This window comes from Mus musculus, chromosome 14, assembly GCF_000001635.26.
Source record: "Mus musculus strain C57BL/6J chromosome 14, GRCm38.p6 C57BL/6J".
Taxonomy (NCBI): Eukaryota; Metazoa; Chordata; class Mammalia; order Rodentia; family Muridae; genus Mus; species Mus musculus.
In genome coordinates this window covers 66474160-66491310 of record NC_000080.6, presented here as the reverse complement: position 1 = coordinate 66491310, position 17151 = coordinate 66474160, and positions in this window count along the sequence as shown.

The following is a 17151-nucleotide window of genomic DNA, read 5'->3' as shown; positions in this document are numbered from 1 at the left end:
AGCAAGGTACACATGATAGCCTGTGAACTGACAGAAGTCAATCACATCCCTACTCTCTACAATGTGCATACAGAGAATATCATGTATAAGCACTTCAAAGAATGCACACACAGCTGTAAATTTAGTGTGTCATAGACTTATATGTTAAAATTTTTAAAATTCAACAAAGTAGATTTTTTAAAAGCTAATTATAAAAACATTCAGAGTTTAAGACTCAACAGTCAAGTCATTGATTTTGCCAAAATTATCCTTATATTTAATGAAATTTCTATCAATATTCCAGAAAGACTTTGGTGGGCATAGACAGTTTTTTTCCTATTTATGTAGAAAGGTTTAGGTTCTAAAATAGTTAAAATTTAAAAATCTTTAAGAATAAACTATAGTAACCATTCTACTCAACACGAAGACTTGTCTCATAATGACCTAAGGCACTGGGGCACAGTGATGTTCACGCAGGGACAGACACACAGATAGATGTGATACAACAGAGTATCTGGTGTCCAGACTGTGGCAACACACATACCTCATTTTTGACAGAGATCAAAACAGCTCAAGAAGAAAGGGGATTTTCTTTTCAGCTAAAGCTGAAGCTCTCACAGAAGCCTTAATCTTAACCCCAACCTAGTGGATTAATAGCAAAATGTAAAACTATAAAATTCTTCCAAGCCAGAGGGAAATTCTTAGGATTTAACCCTAAGCCAAAGATCTTAGATTCAGCAGTCATGTACAACCAACGAGAGGGAAAAAATGGATAAAGTGAGCTTTATCAAAAGTAAACATCATTGTTCAAAAAAAAAAAAACAACAAAAAACAAAAAACCTATGTAAGAGTTTAAAAAGACAAGATCTTGGAAGGAAAATCTACATGTGTGTAAGAAAAAGGCGATGGGATAGAGAGGTGGTTTTGGGGCTAAAACTATGCTTTCTGCTTTTGCAGAGGACCAGAGGACCTGAGTTCATTTCCAGCATCTCTATCAGGAGGCTCACAAAGACTGTGACTCTAGCTCCAGAGCATCCTTTCCTGGCATTTTCAGTCATCTGCGCGCACGCGTACACACACACACACACACACACACACACACACACACACAGAGAGAGAGAGGGGGGGGGAGGCATGTACACATAATTTTAAAAGACAAAAATTCATCTTTTAAAGGAAAAGGAATGGGCTGGTATCCAAATACATTTTCAAAAACTTTAAAATCAACAGTGTGTAAAAAAAAAAAAAATCCCAACTAGAAAATGGTCAAAACACAGGCTCACCAAAAACAATAAACAAGGGACCAGTGATCACATAAAGTGTCCAATATCATGGTCATCAAAGAAATGAAACTGAAGAGTGCAGTGAGCCATCATTACACACCATGGGGATGGTTAAAGCAAAATGTGACACCACGGAACACTGGTAGCTGGGACAAGCTATGTCATTCATCGGTTGCTGACAGCAATGGCATTTTGGGTCATTAGTCCCCAAGTTACAAAGTATGTTTACATAGAAACCTGTCCCTCAAGGCTTATAGCAGACCCACATTAGAATCAGTTTATTTGTCTACAGCAGTTGTGAGCCCGTATCGCATAGCCCCATCATCAAACTCTGCTCAGCACTGAACGAGAGCAAACTGTGAGACACAATACAAAGGTTCCAGGTGTGGAGGGCAGAGGCAGGTCCAAACGCTTGCACACTACTGATGTAATGTTTCTGAAATGATAACATTGGAAACACAGATACCACCCCACCTTTAACCCCAGCACTTTGGAGGCAGAGGCAGGCGGGTCATCCCAGTCCCACGACAGCCAGGCTACACAGTGAGAACCTATCTCAAAAGCAGAGGCAACTGCATAATTGTCTTGAGTGGTGAGGAGTTTGAGTAGGCAGGCTGCGGTGTGAGTGGGAGGGTAACTCTAGGGGGATCCTCTGATGTCTGATGAAAGGCTATGGTTTTCATGGTATGAAATCACAGCCATAAATGCATGGCAGACTTGTGCAGAACACGCACACAAATAGATAACGAGGAAAGCTAGTGGGAAGGAGAGCGGGGATGTCCGACTCCTGGCTGGGAATTCTGCAGAGTTGAAAGCTGAGGATCCGGGGTTTCGCTTTGATTCCTATCTCCTTCCGGGAGGCTCTAGGGCATGGTTCAACTTTTTTCAAACTGTGGTCTGACCCTGGATCTGCATAACATTGTTTTCACACTCCCACCTACCGCCAGCAAACATCTACTGTCTCCACTCTTCTGAAATGTCCCTGGTAGACACAGTCACAGGGATCTTCTGTTTGGTCGATCTGAAGATCCTGTGGTGCACCGGGAGTGGGGGAGGGTGTGTTATGAAAGTCCTTTTTCTGAAGATACTGTGGGCAATTTTTTCTCTGTCTGAATCCTCACTTTTCCTAAGTATTACAATAAAGAAGAGGAAATAAAGCAGAAAGAGGAGAAAATTACCCATAATGCATAGTAGGCATGTCCGTGTTCCCATGCCACCTGCTTCTGTATTTCCAAGATGAGACCTTCTGTGAACTCATGTTCACAGTCTGCCTGTTTCACACAATGCCACATTCATTTTAACAGCTGCTTTATCTGTTCATGTCCAACACCGTGGTTGGACAGCCAGTCCCCACTCCTTTACTTTACCGTTTACTTTGTAGCTATAGTAGACGTTCTTTTGCTAATTTTTGGTTCATTAATAATAATCTTCAGTTTTTTTAAAGTGTGTGTGTGTGTGTGTGTACTATGTGCACGTGGGTGCCCATAGAGGCCAGGAGTGTCAGCTGCCCTGAAGCTGGAGTCCTTAGATGGTTGTGGGCAACCTGATGTGGGTGGTGGGAATTGAACTTGGGACCCTCTGGAAGAGACGCACGTGGTGTCAGCAACTGAGCCTTCTCTCCAGTTCCTGGTGATTAATTTCTTGAGATACGTTGTTTAAGATTTTTAATTATTCATTTTCTATTGTAGCAAGAAGGGCTGAAAGGTTTTATTTGTTCAAAGTTTTGTTAACTTTAGTCACTAAAGAAAAAAAATGTGCTGATTTGAGCAGGGCTGTTTCCCATGATGGTTTTTGTTCCCATTTCTTCGTTTACTACTTTGCAAACTATGTGTTTGGTTAATACAGCTTTTTCCTTTGTGTATTGGCCTGTTAAGTACCAGCCCATGGTTCAAATGGAGTTTTCTGCTTCTCACTAGAATCTCATAGAAACTTTATATTAAGGTCACTGGTTTATTTATATGAAGGACACTCATTTGTTCATATTAAAAAACTATTTTTCTTGTAGAAATTGCAGACTTTTCCCAAGTTTATCCTTTTATCTCTGATCATTATGAATCTTGACAGAAAGAAAAATTTTAAAGTACCATCAAATCTCAGTGAAAGATATAATAATTGGAATTGCTGGGTAACTCCCTTTGTTTGCTTTTATTCTTCTTATTGCTCTACAAAAGACACGCGTTCTTCATATAGCTTGGGAATGAGATTAATGACACTACAACAATTATGCTTCAAAACTTCAATGCTGTGAGCCTGCCAGATGCCTTAGTAGTACCCTTCACCAAGTGTGAAGATGAAGACTCGAGTTCAAGCCCTGGAGTCCACAGGATGGAAGGAGAGAATCAACTCTTGCAAGTTGTTCTTAGAATTTTCAAGACGTACTCTCACATATTTAAAACAAAACAAAAGTAAAAGAAAAATTAAATTAAATACTGTCGATAAGCTGTGTTCAGAATAAATTTGACAGCTTTTGGTGGTTTTCTGATTAAACATTAAGCAATGAAGGCAAATACCTGGGTACTTGTCTGCAGACATGCAAATAAACAAAATCAGAGCCTCACTACACCAGAGAGTCCACTTAACATGGTGAGAGGAAAAGTAGAAAATTTGATGGAGAATAAGAAAAGCTCTGAGCCTCTTCTTGGGCCTGCTATTCAAGGAAGAGACAAAATGCAGTGTAAAATTAATTAAGAGGAGAGAGGACAGAAATTACTCAATTTCTAGATAGAAATTCTGGAACTATCACTCAAATGGGTCATTTGTCAGCGAATACCAACACCCAAAGTTGAATACAAACTTGTTTTTAAAATTCCCGAATAGAAATTCATCAGAGAATAATCTGACAGGGTTTTATTGAAGAGTGGCCCCTCTAAAAGCAGCATCAGAGTCAGGCAGGTTTATAGACAACATTCTTCAAATGTCAAGGGACAGTTGGATCATTGTTATGCTATTGAAACCCCTTGGGGATATAAAGGAAAATTATTTGTTTGGTTTCTCTCTCTGTGTCTCTCTGTCTCTCTGTCTCTCTGTCTCTCTGTCTCTCTGTCTCTCTCTCTCCCTCCCTCCCTCCCTCTCTTCCTCCCTCCCTCCCCATGTGTGTGTGTGTATGTGTGTTATGCATGTGTACACTCACACATAAGTAATGGTGCCCCCAGAGGTCAGAAGATGGCATCAGATTCCTTGGAGCTGGAATTACAGTTGATTGTGACATAGGCAATGTGAGTGCTGGAAACTGAACTTAGGTTCTCTGAAGAGCAGCAAGTGCTCCCAACTGCCCAGTCATCTCTCTGGCCCAAGGAAAATGGTCTTTGAACAAATCAAAGTAGCCAATTTTGCTTATGAAGACAAGTGCAGAGAGAGTAACAAAGACATTAACAAGCTAAACTCTGAGAATACTAAATAGGCACTGCTCCAAAGAGATTCAAGGAAAACCTTAACTAGGAATTCTAGGAGGGCTCAAGATGAAGAAATAAGGCACCCCGTGTGATTAAACAAACATGACCACATTGATCAATCAGACATTCTAGGAGTGTGGAAACAGCACCTGGTAGCAGACAATAGCTGCTAGAGGAAATCAACAAAGAAGCACTTCAAGAAATTACAGGATGCAAAGGTCTGCCTAAAAGTAATGAAATGTCAAATGGGTAGAATAACAAATACGAAATTGCCATCTGGAGAACAGGACGGGTCCTGTTGTAGTTGGTAGGATTGCATTTGTATTTAATGTCACTCCCAAGAGTAACAAAAGCAACAGCATTGAAATAAGTGCTTGTCACACAGGCATGAGGACCTGAGTTTAATGCATGGCATCCCCATAAACATGTGCCCAGACATGAGGGTACGTATTTGTAAAGCAAGAGATGTCAAGGAAGAGACAAGAAGGTCCCTAAAAACAGCAAGCAGGGCCTAAAAACAGCGAGCCCTGGGTCCCTGTGAAAGCCTTTGTCTCAAATAAATAAATAAGAAAGAGAAAAAGAGAGAGAAGGAGGATGAGGAAGAAGAGGAGGAGGAGGAGCAGGAAATGGAGGAAAAAGAGGAGGAGAAAGAAGAGGAGTAGGAGGAGGAGAAAGAGAGGGAGGAGGAAGAGGAAGAGGAGGAGGAAGAGGAGGCAGATTCAGGCACAGTGATGCACACCTTTAATCCTAGCACTCCAGAAGCAGAGGCAGATCTATGAGTTTGAGACCAGCAGATCTATATGGATCCCAGACCAGCCTAGAGCTACACAGTGAGACTCTGTCTCAAAATTAAATATCATTCCAAAGTCACAAAAATCAAGACAGAGACCCATGCCAGTCATATCAGTGCTACAAAATAGAGCCGAAAATGTCCCATGTAAGTAGATTTAGCTAAAGCACAGTTAGTTCAATGGATTCAAATAATGGTTCTTTCAGCAGATAGTGCCAGATGATGTTTGGGAAAAGGAAAGGAATAATGGAACGAAGGAAGGAAACCCCACAACACGTTTAGACAATGACTCTAGAAATCTTACAAAAATTTACTCAAAATGACCAATCATAAATAAAAAAAATATCTCCTAGAAACTTCTAGAAGACAACATGGAAGACAAGCTAGGTGATGGTAGGTTTAGTAATGAGCTTTGAGATCAGCTCTGTGGTAACTGTTACCTTTGAGGACCAAGGGGTTGATTAAGGAAGAGACAGCACCACAAGAAGCAGATAAACAAATCGTCTTTATTGGGGAGACTTTTAGATGCCATTGTTGCCCACCCAGCAAGAGACATTCCAGAGACTTTGTAACAAGGCCGTCATGCAGAAGGGGAATGAGAGAGGGAATTCAGAGTAGGAGATGTTGGAGAGAGGCCTGCTGTCTAGGAGAAGCCCCTTAGCAAAAGGTTGAAGGTCGGGCTGGAAAGATGGCTCATTGGTTAAGAGCACTGACTGCTCTTTCAGAGGTCATGAGTTCAATTCCCAGCAACCACATGGTGGCTCACAACCATCTGCAATAGGGTCTGATGCCCTCTTCTGATGTGTCTGAAGGGAGCAATGGTGAATACATAAAATAAATAAATAAATCTTTAAAAAAAAGGTTGAAGGTCACAGGGGCAGAGAGCATCAGAGGGCAGCAGAGGTCTGTGGTCATTCACAGCTGGCTTCCTCTTGGTAATGGTTAGCAGATGTGGTGGCTTCACAGGGCACACAAAGTCAGAAAGTAAGTACTTCGATTCTTCTTAGAGGGAGGAACAAAATACCCATGGAAGAAGTTACAGAGACAAAGTGTGAAGCAGAGACTGAAGGAATGACCATCCAGAAACTGCCCCACCTGAGGATCCATCCCATACACAACCACCAAACCCAAACCCAGATACTATTGTGGATGCCAACAAGAGTTTGCTAACAGGAAACTGATATAGCTGTCTCCTGAGAGGTTCTGCCAGTGCCTGACAAATACAGAAGTGGATGCTCACAGCCTACCATTGGATGGAGCACAGGGTCCCCAATGAAGGATCTAGAGAAAGGACCCAAGAAGCTGAAGGGGTTTGCAGCCCCACTGGAGGAACAACAATATGAACTACAGTACCCCCAGAGCTCAATGGGACTAAACCACCAACCAAAGAAAACACGTGGTAGGACTCATGGTTCTAGCTACACATGTAGCAGAGGATGGCCTAATCAATCATCAATGGGAAGAGAGGCCCTTGGTCCTATCAGGGCCAGGAAGTGGAAGTTTGTGAGCAGGGGGAGGGGGGAGGGAATAGGGGGTTTTCGGGGGAGAAACCAAGAAAGGGAATTACATTTGAAATCTAAATTTAAAAAAAAAATCTAATAAAAAATAAATAAAGTAAAACATCTTTAAAACAACAACAACAACAAACCAAAAGCTCATTTGTGCTGCAGGTAAAGCAAGTGAGTGCTTAAGAATCTGAGGTTAGTATCTGTGGGCTTTGGGCTAACAGTCTTAGCCTGATGTGAGGAACAACGAAGAACATTTCAAATAAAGACGCCAGGGCCATCCTTAGTCTATTTATCAAAGAAGCTTTAGAAACACTTGATAATTGGATCTTAATAGAATTTTCTGCTTTTCGAGAGACAGTGTAAAAAGATGGAAGAGGAAAACCCACAGACCAGGAGAAAACTATTGCATGCAAACTACAAAAACCAAAACATTACTAATGCTTTCTGTGCTTTACAATCATTTGTTTTTATAATTATAAAAGTGCTATGAGAAGAAAAGCTTGTTAACTAAGAAAATGTGCAGTGCACATATGCACGACCACAGGAGGAAAATAATAGCCGGGACCTATGGGGCTCTCAAGGGCCCAGTCAAGAAAACACCATGCTTCAAACCTGGGAATCTGCACTGGTTAGCAATAATTGAATGTAGAGAATACTGGCTGAGCCGCCCCGCGGCCCCCCCCCCCCCCCCCGCAAAGCCTGGGATCCCAGGCAGGCAAGAGGATCACAAATTCAGTGCCTACTTGTGCTTACAGAGTTCAAGCCGGTTAATCCAACTTAGCAATAACCTGTTAAAAGAGGGTTGGGAATATAGCTCTGTCATAGACTACCCACCTAGTACATCCTTGATTCCATACTCAATATTGGAAGGGGGAGAGGAGGAGGATTAAGGGGATGGACAGAGGGAGGGAAAGAGGAAGAGAGGGATAGAGGGATGGATAGAGGGATGGAGGGAGAGAGGGAGGGAGGGGAGAGAGAAGGATGGAGGGAGGGAGGGGGGAGAAAAGGGGGAAGAAACCAGACAGGCAGGCAGGGAAGGAAGGAAGATCAGAAGGATAAACCTGGGTAACACGGAAGACCAGCTTTGGAGTTTGGTAAATTCTTAAGTTTTTACTCTGCCCTATGGCTTTTGACAAAGATGTCTGTGTCTCTGTTACTGCAGTTCAGAAACATCAGTGTCTATGCCAGAATAAGGAAAGCATGCAAGATGGCCTCACAACCAAAAAGGCCAGGAGGAGTAAAGCCAGGAGCAGGCAAAGGTGGCCAGTCCTTCTCTAAGCATAGGAGGAGTAAAGCCAGGAGCAGAAAAGGTGGCTAGTGCTTCTCTAAGCAGCCTGCCACCCTCTCTCTTCATCTTCACCTTTAGAAAACTAAAGCCCATGGGGGAAAGGTCTTTAAGCCAAGAGATTGTTGAGACAAAGTTGCTAAGTGTTTTAGTTAGGGTTTTACTGCTATGAACAGACACCATGACCAAAGCAAGTCTTACAAAAACAACATTTAATTGGGGCTGGCTTACAGGTTCAGAGGTTATCTTGTTATCATCAAGGTGGGAGCATGGCAGTATCCAGGCAGGCATGGCTCAGGCAGAGCTGAGAGTTCTACATCTTCATCCAATGGCTGCTAGGGGAAGACTGACTTCCAGGCAACTGGGGTGAGGGTCTTAAGCCCACGCCCACAGTGACATACCTATTCCAACCAGGTCACACCTATTCCAACAAGGCCACATTTCCAAATGGTGCCACTCCCTGATCCAAGAATATACAAACCATGACACTAAGTCTAAATAGTGATGCTCTAGTCTAGTTGATAGTGTTTAGATCCTCTGCCCTAATGCATACTTCTTCTTCCACAGATGCAGAGAGCCTATTCACTATTCCTCTGCCTCATAAGAAACACCAGACAAGAGAGCTGATGTTAGCAAGGAATGATGAACAAAAAGAGTCCACTGATAAGACTATTAGCATTAAAAAAAACCACACACACAGTGAACTGAATAACACAACTTAGATGGACCAGAATTAGAAGCAAAAATATCAATAATTCAAAGGAAGAGTGATAAATATCTGTGAGAGGTAAGATGGATCAGACAGGTACAGATGTTTAAAAATAGGAACTCAAAATAATGAGATTAGAAGTATTGGATTAAGTCTTTAATCTTAAGGTTGAATACATTTTTATTAGATGCAATAAAAGATGAAATTAGAGAATTGGAGGTTCAGGTTAAGGAACCCTCCCCAAAAATCACTGGAGAGAAGTAAAATATTGGAAATGTAGTACAAAAGTTAGGTATCTTGGAGATAAGAAATACAAGGGTCCACATAACAGGGATTCCTGAAGGAGAGAAAAATAACAATAATAAAGAATGTCTCATAACTTTAACTCCCATTAAGTTATGTTCCATCACTTTATGGCAGCTCAAAAGGATTGCAAAGCAATAAAAAAAAAATCTGGGCTATTGTGCTGATGTTGAAGAACAGAAGATATAAGAGGCTAAGAATGTAGCTCAATGAGTAGTCAAATTGCCCTGTATTTGATCTCCACCATCAAAAGAAAACAAAAAAGAATGGGAAAAGAAAAGAAAAAATGATAAAGTCCAGAAGCTCAGCTTCTCTGCTGGGGAAGACATACTCTGACATAAGCCATCTTGTCTGAAACTTGGGATTCTCAGAAGGGCTGGGAGGATTTTTTTTTATCCAGATAAACCACTGTTTACATATGAGGAAATCCTAAAAAACATGACTGCCTTTGAAAATACTTGAGAAAACACTTCAGAAAAAAAAAAGCCATTAAATCCAGTATAGGTGCACGTTTTTTATTAATGAGAAAACATTCCTACCAAGTATAAAAAGCAATGAAAATACCTGATACCTAAAGTTGCCAGAGATCATAAAATAAGAAGAAAATAATCTATAGTGAACATTTCTATACAAGGTCAAAATAGAAAGGTCAGTTTTCCCAAGAAAATTTATAAATACCGCCTCAGCCAAATTTGCTTGTTTAGAAAACATCTAAAACTTATTTAGAAAACTAAGCATTCATTAGCAAGGCAGCCAGGAATTTCCCAGAAAATAAAATGTATATATAGAAAGTATTTTTCTTTAGTATGACATTATAATTGCCAAAATAGTGTGGGAAGACAGGCTTGTCCGTGGATTGTCCTGGAACATCTAATTAACCATATGTAGAGCAGAAGATCTGTGTCCCTGTGGAAAAACATGTTTGTTGTACTTTGACAGGCAAATAGATAAAAAACCTTTATTAAAACAATAAGCAGAAACTCACAACTACTCCTGTGAACGGGCTGATAGCTACCAGAGATGGGATGGACCTCTTGGACTAGGCAAAAAGATGACTGTGGTCAACAGATGCAGAGCTAGGAAAGGAGAGGGGCTTAAGGAAGAAACAGTGCTCTATTTACTTTTCTGCTGCTGTGAGAAAACACTCTGGTCAGAAGCAACTTGGGGGAGCAGAGACTTTGGAGGAACACTGTTTACCGGCTTACTCATTCTCTCTGCTCTTTTGCACCCCAGGCTCTCCTACATAGGGAATGGTATCGCCCACAGCGGACTGGACCCACCTGCATCAACTGACAATCAAGAAAATCCCACAGCCATGGTCACAGACCAGAACAGAAACAATTCCTCCAATGAGGTTTCCTCAAATGTATCAAATTGATAATAAAAATTAATCTTGACAGAAGGGTTTATCTTGGCTCAGGGTCTGAAGGTACAGCCTATCCTGGCTGTAAGGTAGGATAGGGGCCTGAGGCAGCTTTGAACACGAGTCTCAGCTCATTTTCTCCTTTGTACTTAGCCCAGGACCCAAGAACATGGGATGATGCCACCCACATTTAGAGTGGGTCCTCACACCTTAATTTATGTAATCTGGAAACTCCCAGATGTACCCAGAGATTTGTCTCTGGCATTTATCAATCCAGTCAAATTGACAATAACATTAAATATCTCAAAATAACTAACAGCAGACTCTAAATACTCTATGAGAAAATGAAAGTATTTGCAATGATGGATGTTCTAATTAACCTGGATCCATCAGTCCATAGCATATACAAATGCCATCATTAAATATACTTAATTGTTGTCATTTAAAATGCAACATTTTAAATTCTAGAACTATAAAATTTTGTTGCCATTCATCGTTGTATACATGACCAGGAACATTTACATTAGCCAGCCCACTGAAGTCCTTTTATTCCACAGTGTTTTACAGAGCCACCTAAGAGACTCTGAGGTCTAGCACCATGTACAGCCCCAAAGTTTAGCTAAGACCTTAAACCCTACATCCCTGAGGCAGTCTCGCTCTTCTGAGCTCAGGTCTGCACAGGAAGCTGCTTCTCATGTTCGGACTCATGCCTGAGATTTCCAGCAGAAACATTTTAGAGGGGTTTCATTTGCTGATGGAGTCAAGAGAGGAGCTAACATTGTTAGGTGTCCAGCTTATGCAATTTTCTTGATGAGTGAGATTCTTCACTATGGAGTGTGCTGTCAAGAGGAGAATGCTTACGAAGAGAAAGCTTCGGAGTAAAGCAATTGATTCCCACTTGACTAAAATGATGGCGCACCTTGCACTGGTATTTTTAAATATATATAAATTTATTACGGGTGTAATAGGAACAGAAGGGACTCGGCTTCCGATGGATTCAAGAATAGGTTCCCTTTAGCCTCGGCATCTCTCACGAGCTTCTTGGTTTTGCCTTTCCTCTCTGTTAAAGACAGCTATTACTAGTACTTCAAAGGATGAGTATACATTTTCAATCCTTTTGTCTCTTTGTCTCTTTGGGAAGTCACCCCCACTCAATTCCTCAGCACAGGAGTCTTTCTTCTAACCTGCTGTACTCCATGTTGCATTGATCACCCCAGGACAGCAATCCCTTCAGGGAGTTCTCTCAGCTGCTTTGCACAAATCTGCAGGGGCCAGTGACAGTGTGTCACATCACAGGTCTGAGGTCTGGGTTGGCAGACATACCCCTCCACCACCTAACTAAAATCCTTCCAACTGCCGCCCCCCTGAGGAAGGGAGGCTGTGTTCCTTTCCTCCTACGGCTCAGTTCCGGAACCCCGGTACTTCATTTCAGTGATATAGATTATAGATGGCATATCTTAGAATACATTAAAAAAAATCTCTTAATGGGAATTACAACCCATATTTCAGAGTCCTTTCCTCTGTGGAATTCAGTGTTAGAAGAAGCTGTTTGTGTCAGGGCAGTTTTAAGATACACAGCTTGCCAAATTTAGGGTGATATATACGTCTGTGTTCCAAAGACCAATTCTTCCTCCTGGGATTTTTATAAATCTGGATAAAGACACCAGCTATGGTCACGCAGACCCAGGATCCTTTCCAGAAGCCTGCTTCAAATTAGCATTAAGGCTGAGAATGATTATCACGGATCTCCTTCTTCAAGGGATGGCTAACAAGACGTGACATTTAGGGCACTGACCCAGAAGGTTAGAATGAGGGATTCATTCTTCTGGCTTCCATAGCTTGGTGCCTCTGGCTCACAGAGTTAAGGACACACCAGGCGTTTGTCCCTTGTGGATTTGGGATACTGGCCAGGGCAGGTGCAGGCACACAACCGATCGGTTATCCATTCTCTGAGTATTTTCAAGGAGCCATCAGAGTTGCCATGGGAACAGGAGGACCCTGGGAAGCAGGATATAGAAGCCTCCTTGTCCCAGCTAGAGCTGGTTCCTGGGCTGCAACCCCCAGCAGGTATGATGGCTTCCCAGGGTTCCCTGAGAGCCTTAAGTGCTCTGTGGAGCCCAGGACGGTCATAGTGGCCTTAACCACAGGTCCCTTCCCATGTCCTGCTCGGGACTTGTTGACAAGTATTTGAAACCGGACGCCCCTGTGGAGTCCTGTGGTCTCCTGTCTGTTTCTTGGCTGGGGCTATTTTGGTCTTTCCACAGCACATTTCCCTGCTGTTAAACGCACAGAGAAAAGGAGGAGAGACCCAGAAGGGACAGGAAAAAAAGCCAGCAACAGTGCCTTTGGAAAGGAGTCCTATGGCTACCATTTCTCAATTGTTTTGGAATCACAGGATTACCTCAGCAAGGCGAACTTAGCTAACTTCTGTTAGCCTCATTTGTGAGACCAGAGAGGTCTACTGCTTAGAAAAGGTCACACAGCCACTTGGCAGCACCAATGAACAGGCGTTAAGGGGTCATGGGTGTGTGTATGACTCCACAAAAATGTCCTATCTGCTTTCCCTGCAGATCGCTAAATGTAAATAGTATTTTCTATCTGACCAAAGTTAAAGAACACTCTAGAAATGTATATTTATTTAAAAGTTGTTCTCTGACCTCAGCAGGTAAACCACTGTAAGTGTACACATATACACCGAAATAATTATTATATTATAATAAATAAACAAAATATATAATAAAATGTTTCTCATATCATATCATATCATATTATTTATTCATCCTTTGGGTTTTGAGGTTGAGATAGGGTTTCTTTGTGTAGCCCTGGCTATCCTGGAACTCTTTCTATAGACCAGGCTGGCCTCGAACTCACAGAGATCCACCTGACTCTCCCTTTCAAGTGCTGGAATTAAAAGTGTGCACCACCACCCAGTAAAATACTTCTTTTAAAAAACTTTCATTAGGTGGCTCAATGGTGCAATCGATAGTGCATTGAATTTCTAAAAACTTATATTGTTTGCCTAAACGTATCCATAGCTTTGTCTTTTTTATATAGACACACATATCAAATGTCTAAGAAAGGGGAACATTTCCTACTCATTCATTCATTCAATCAACCTAGCAGCTTACATTTTTCTTTCAGGAAGGAGCCCTACTATTTTATTTAAATTTTATATGTTAAAACTATGTAAACATTAAATTTTACGATATCAAGATTAAGAGGATTAACTTATATGTTAACATAAGTTAAATGTGTTATAAAATAAATTATACATACCATATAAAGTATTATATGTATTATGTTTTATGATGTACTTATGATTTTACTTTTACAGAGTGTATATGTTTATGGATAGTTTTAAAATGACACATCTGGCTGGGTGATGCATACTTTTAATCCCAGCACTTGAGAGGCAGAGGCAGGTGGATCTCTGTGAGTTCGAGGCCAGCCTGGTCAACAGAGCAAGTTCCAGAACAGCCAGGGTCACACAGAGAAAACCTGTCTCAAAAAAAAAAAAAAAAAGGAGGAGGAGAAAAAAGAAGTATATGAAACATCAACTCACAATGGAGAGGATTCCTCTTCTGGCCTTCCTTCCATAGGGACCTCTGCACATGTGGTAGACATAAATACCAGTAGGCACACAGACATACACATAAATTTTAAAAATCTAAAATTATAAGCAAACCATTCTGAAATAAATATATATGATATTATCATATATGTGCTAAATATATAATCTATATAAACACATGTGTTAATAAGATCGACACGAACAGACCCCATTATACATTATACACATAACACAGCATCATCCCCCAAGTTTATCAGCCCAGCTTTTAACAAAATACATTCTTGGCGAGAATCTCTGGTGAGATTCAAGCATGGAAGAAAACAGAAGCCAGAAAGAATAAATGAATAATTTCTGGTACTTAGCATTTGCTGTCTTGTCTTCTTAAAGAAAACCAGATCTTTTCCTAGCGTTCACAAAAGCAACAGTTCCCAATCTTTACATGATACAATGAAATCAGGAATTTGACATCGTGTTCACATAAAGACCCAGAGACAGCGCCAGAGGCTGCACAGAACTTAAAATGAGTCCTCCTCAAAAGCTATGCAATAACATAGTAATTTGAAGCCACAAGCAGAAAATGCATGCTAACTGTGAAACACTACAGCAATTAATTCCAAATAATACCTAGGAGAGGAGGAGAGAGGAGGAAAGAGGAGAAGAGAGGAGAGAGAAACATAGAGACAGAGAGAGACAGAGAGACAGAAACAGAGAGAGGGACAGAGACACAGAAACACAGAGACAGAGACACAGAGACACAGAGACAGAGAGACAGAGAGACAGAGTTATCAGATTTCTGTTTTTATTTTTTAATGAGGAAGGAGCCAAGATCCTGGTTTATAGTTTATCTCTCAACAGCTTTCAGACCAGGAAGGAACAAATTGCAGTGCTGTGTTAATAGCCACCATCAACAGAGAAAATTCCAGAAGGCTCATTGATTTGGATAGCCCAGTGGCCCACCATGACTGCCCTATGAGTGTAAATGGTGACATTCTAACACTGAGGTCCTAATACTGCTGGCCCTGGACTCTCACTCATGCCAGTAATAGCTCTGCCAACCCAAGTGGCTCATGGGAGACACTCACTGGAGCTTCTAGAAGCTTTCACTGCCTTTAGTCCACCTTATGGTTCCATAGCTACCTTAGCAACTATCTTCCACCACAGAGATTCCTTGAGAAGCAGCAACTGGTGCTATTTGGATGGTTGGTGGGACAGTCTCTTGATGCAGCCCATGAGTTTTGTCTGTCTCACTCACAGCTACTCATCTTTGATGAGCTTGGAGTCACTGGGGCAGAAGGAGAGGAAGAAGTTGTCATGTCCAGGCAGCACACAGGAGCCCCAGAGCTTGGAGTGATGAATAAAGAGCCTTCCCTCACTACTCCTGAATTAGATGAACTCCTAGCCTGCCATACTTCAGTCTTCATCTCAGGCCTGGGCTCTCCCCCTTACGCCAACAGCATCACATGTAGGGTTCAGGAGTACAGCGATCCTCTTTCTGGATTTTTATTTGCCTTTTTTCACTTAACCAGATAGCTCAAATGAGTTGTCTTCATTATATCAAGAGTAAGAGACTGGACTCACGTAATGTTTCTGAAGGAATTATGATTGTTCTGGTTTACTCTCAGTTATTATTGATCTCTTTACCATCTCTATAGAATTTGATACTCTCGGAAGGGAAGCAGCGTCAGGTGCCCACTAGGACCTTGGAATGTATCCCCTAGGGATAAGTACTGAGGACAAGGGTAACTTTGGTGTCATGTCTGTCTTGAATAGGCCTCTCTCCAACACTTAGCACAATGCCAAACATGAATTAGGACACATAAATGTTTATGCAACTGGTGGGCTGTTTCCCTAGAGACAAGTCCCTAAGCTCCACCCACTGCATGCTGACTCACAACAATATGATTAACCCCAGTTCTCTTCAGGAGCTGCCAAGTGGCTCCCCCTACTGGAAGCACTTAGTTCTTTACTCCTTTTTTTTTCTCCTTTTTAAATATTTTTTATTAGGTATTTTCCTCATTTACATTTTCAATGCTATCCCAAAAGTCCCCCATACCTTCCCCCCGACTCTCCTACCCACCCACTCCCACCTTTTGGCCCTGGCATTCCCCTGTACTGGGGCATATAAAGTTTGCATGACCAATGGGCCTCTATTTCCAGTGATGGCCAACTAGGCCATCTTTTGATACATATGCAGCTAGAGACAAGAGCTCCGGGGTACTGGATCTTGTTGTTCCACCTATAGGGTTGCAGTTCCCTTTAGCTCCTTGGGTACTTTCTCTAGCTCCTCCATTGGGGGCCCTGTGCTCCATCCAATAGCTGACTGTGAGCATCCACTTCTGTGTTTGCTAGGCTCCGGCATAGTCTCACAAGAGACAGCTATATCAGGGTCCTTTCAGCAAAATCTTGCTAGTGTATGCAATGGTGTCAGCATTTGGAGGCTGATTATGGGATGGATCCCTGGGTATGGCAGTCTCTAGATGGTCCATCCTTTCATCTCAGCTCCAAACTTTGTCTCTGTAACTCCTTCCATGGGTGTTTTGTTCCCAATTCTAAGAAGGGGCAAATTTTCGAAACACATGAAACTTAAGAAGGACGAAGACCAATGTGTAGTTCTTTACTCTTAGGACAAAAGTACCTTCACTTCCTCTGCATTTTCCAGAGGATGGGAAGGTTAAGTAACTTGCCTTGGGGTCTTTAATGAAGTGAGCAACAGACCTAGGCCCCTGAACACCAGCAGGCTCCTTGCCCACCTAGAGCCCTAACGTTCCACTGACCCTTTCCTCCAGGAGGAATTCCTGTGGTGTAAAAAAACCATGTCTTCCTTTTTTTCTACAGCAGGAACCTGAGGAAGCAAGTGAAAGCGCAAGGCCAAACCACATGATAATGATAAGTGTTATAGTCTCCGGATTGGTGGAAGATACTTCCCTAAGACCCCCACCTAGGCAGCCTGGACCCCTGGGTACCAGCT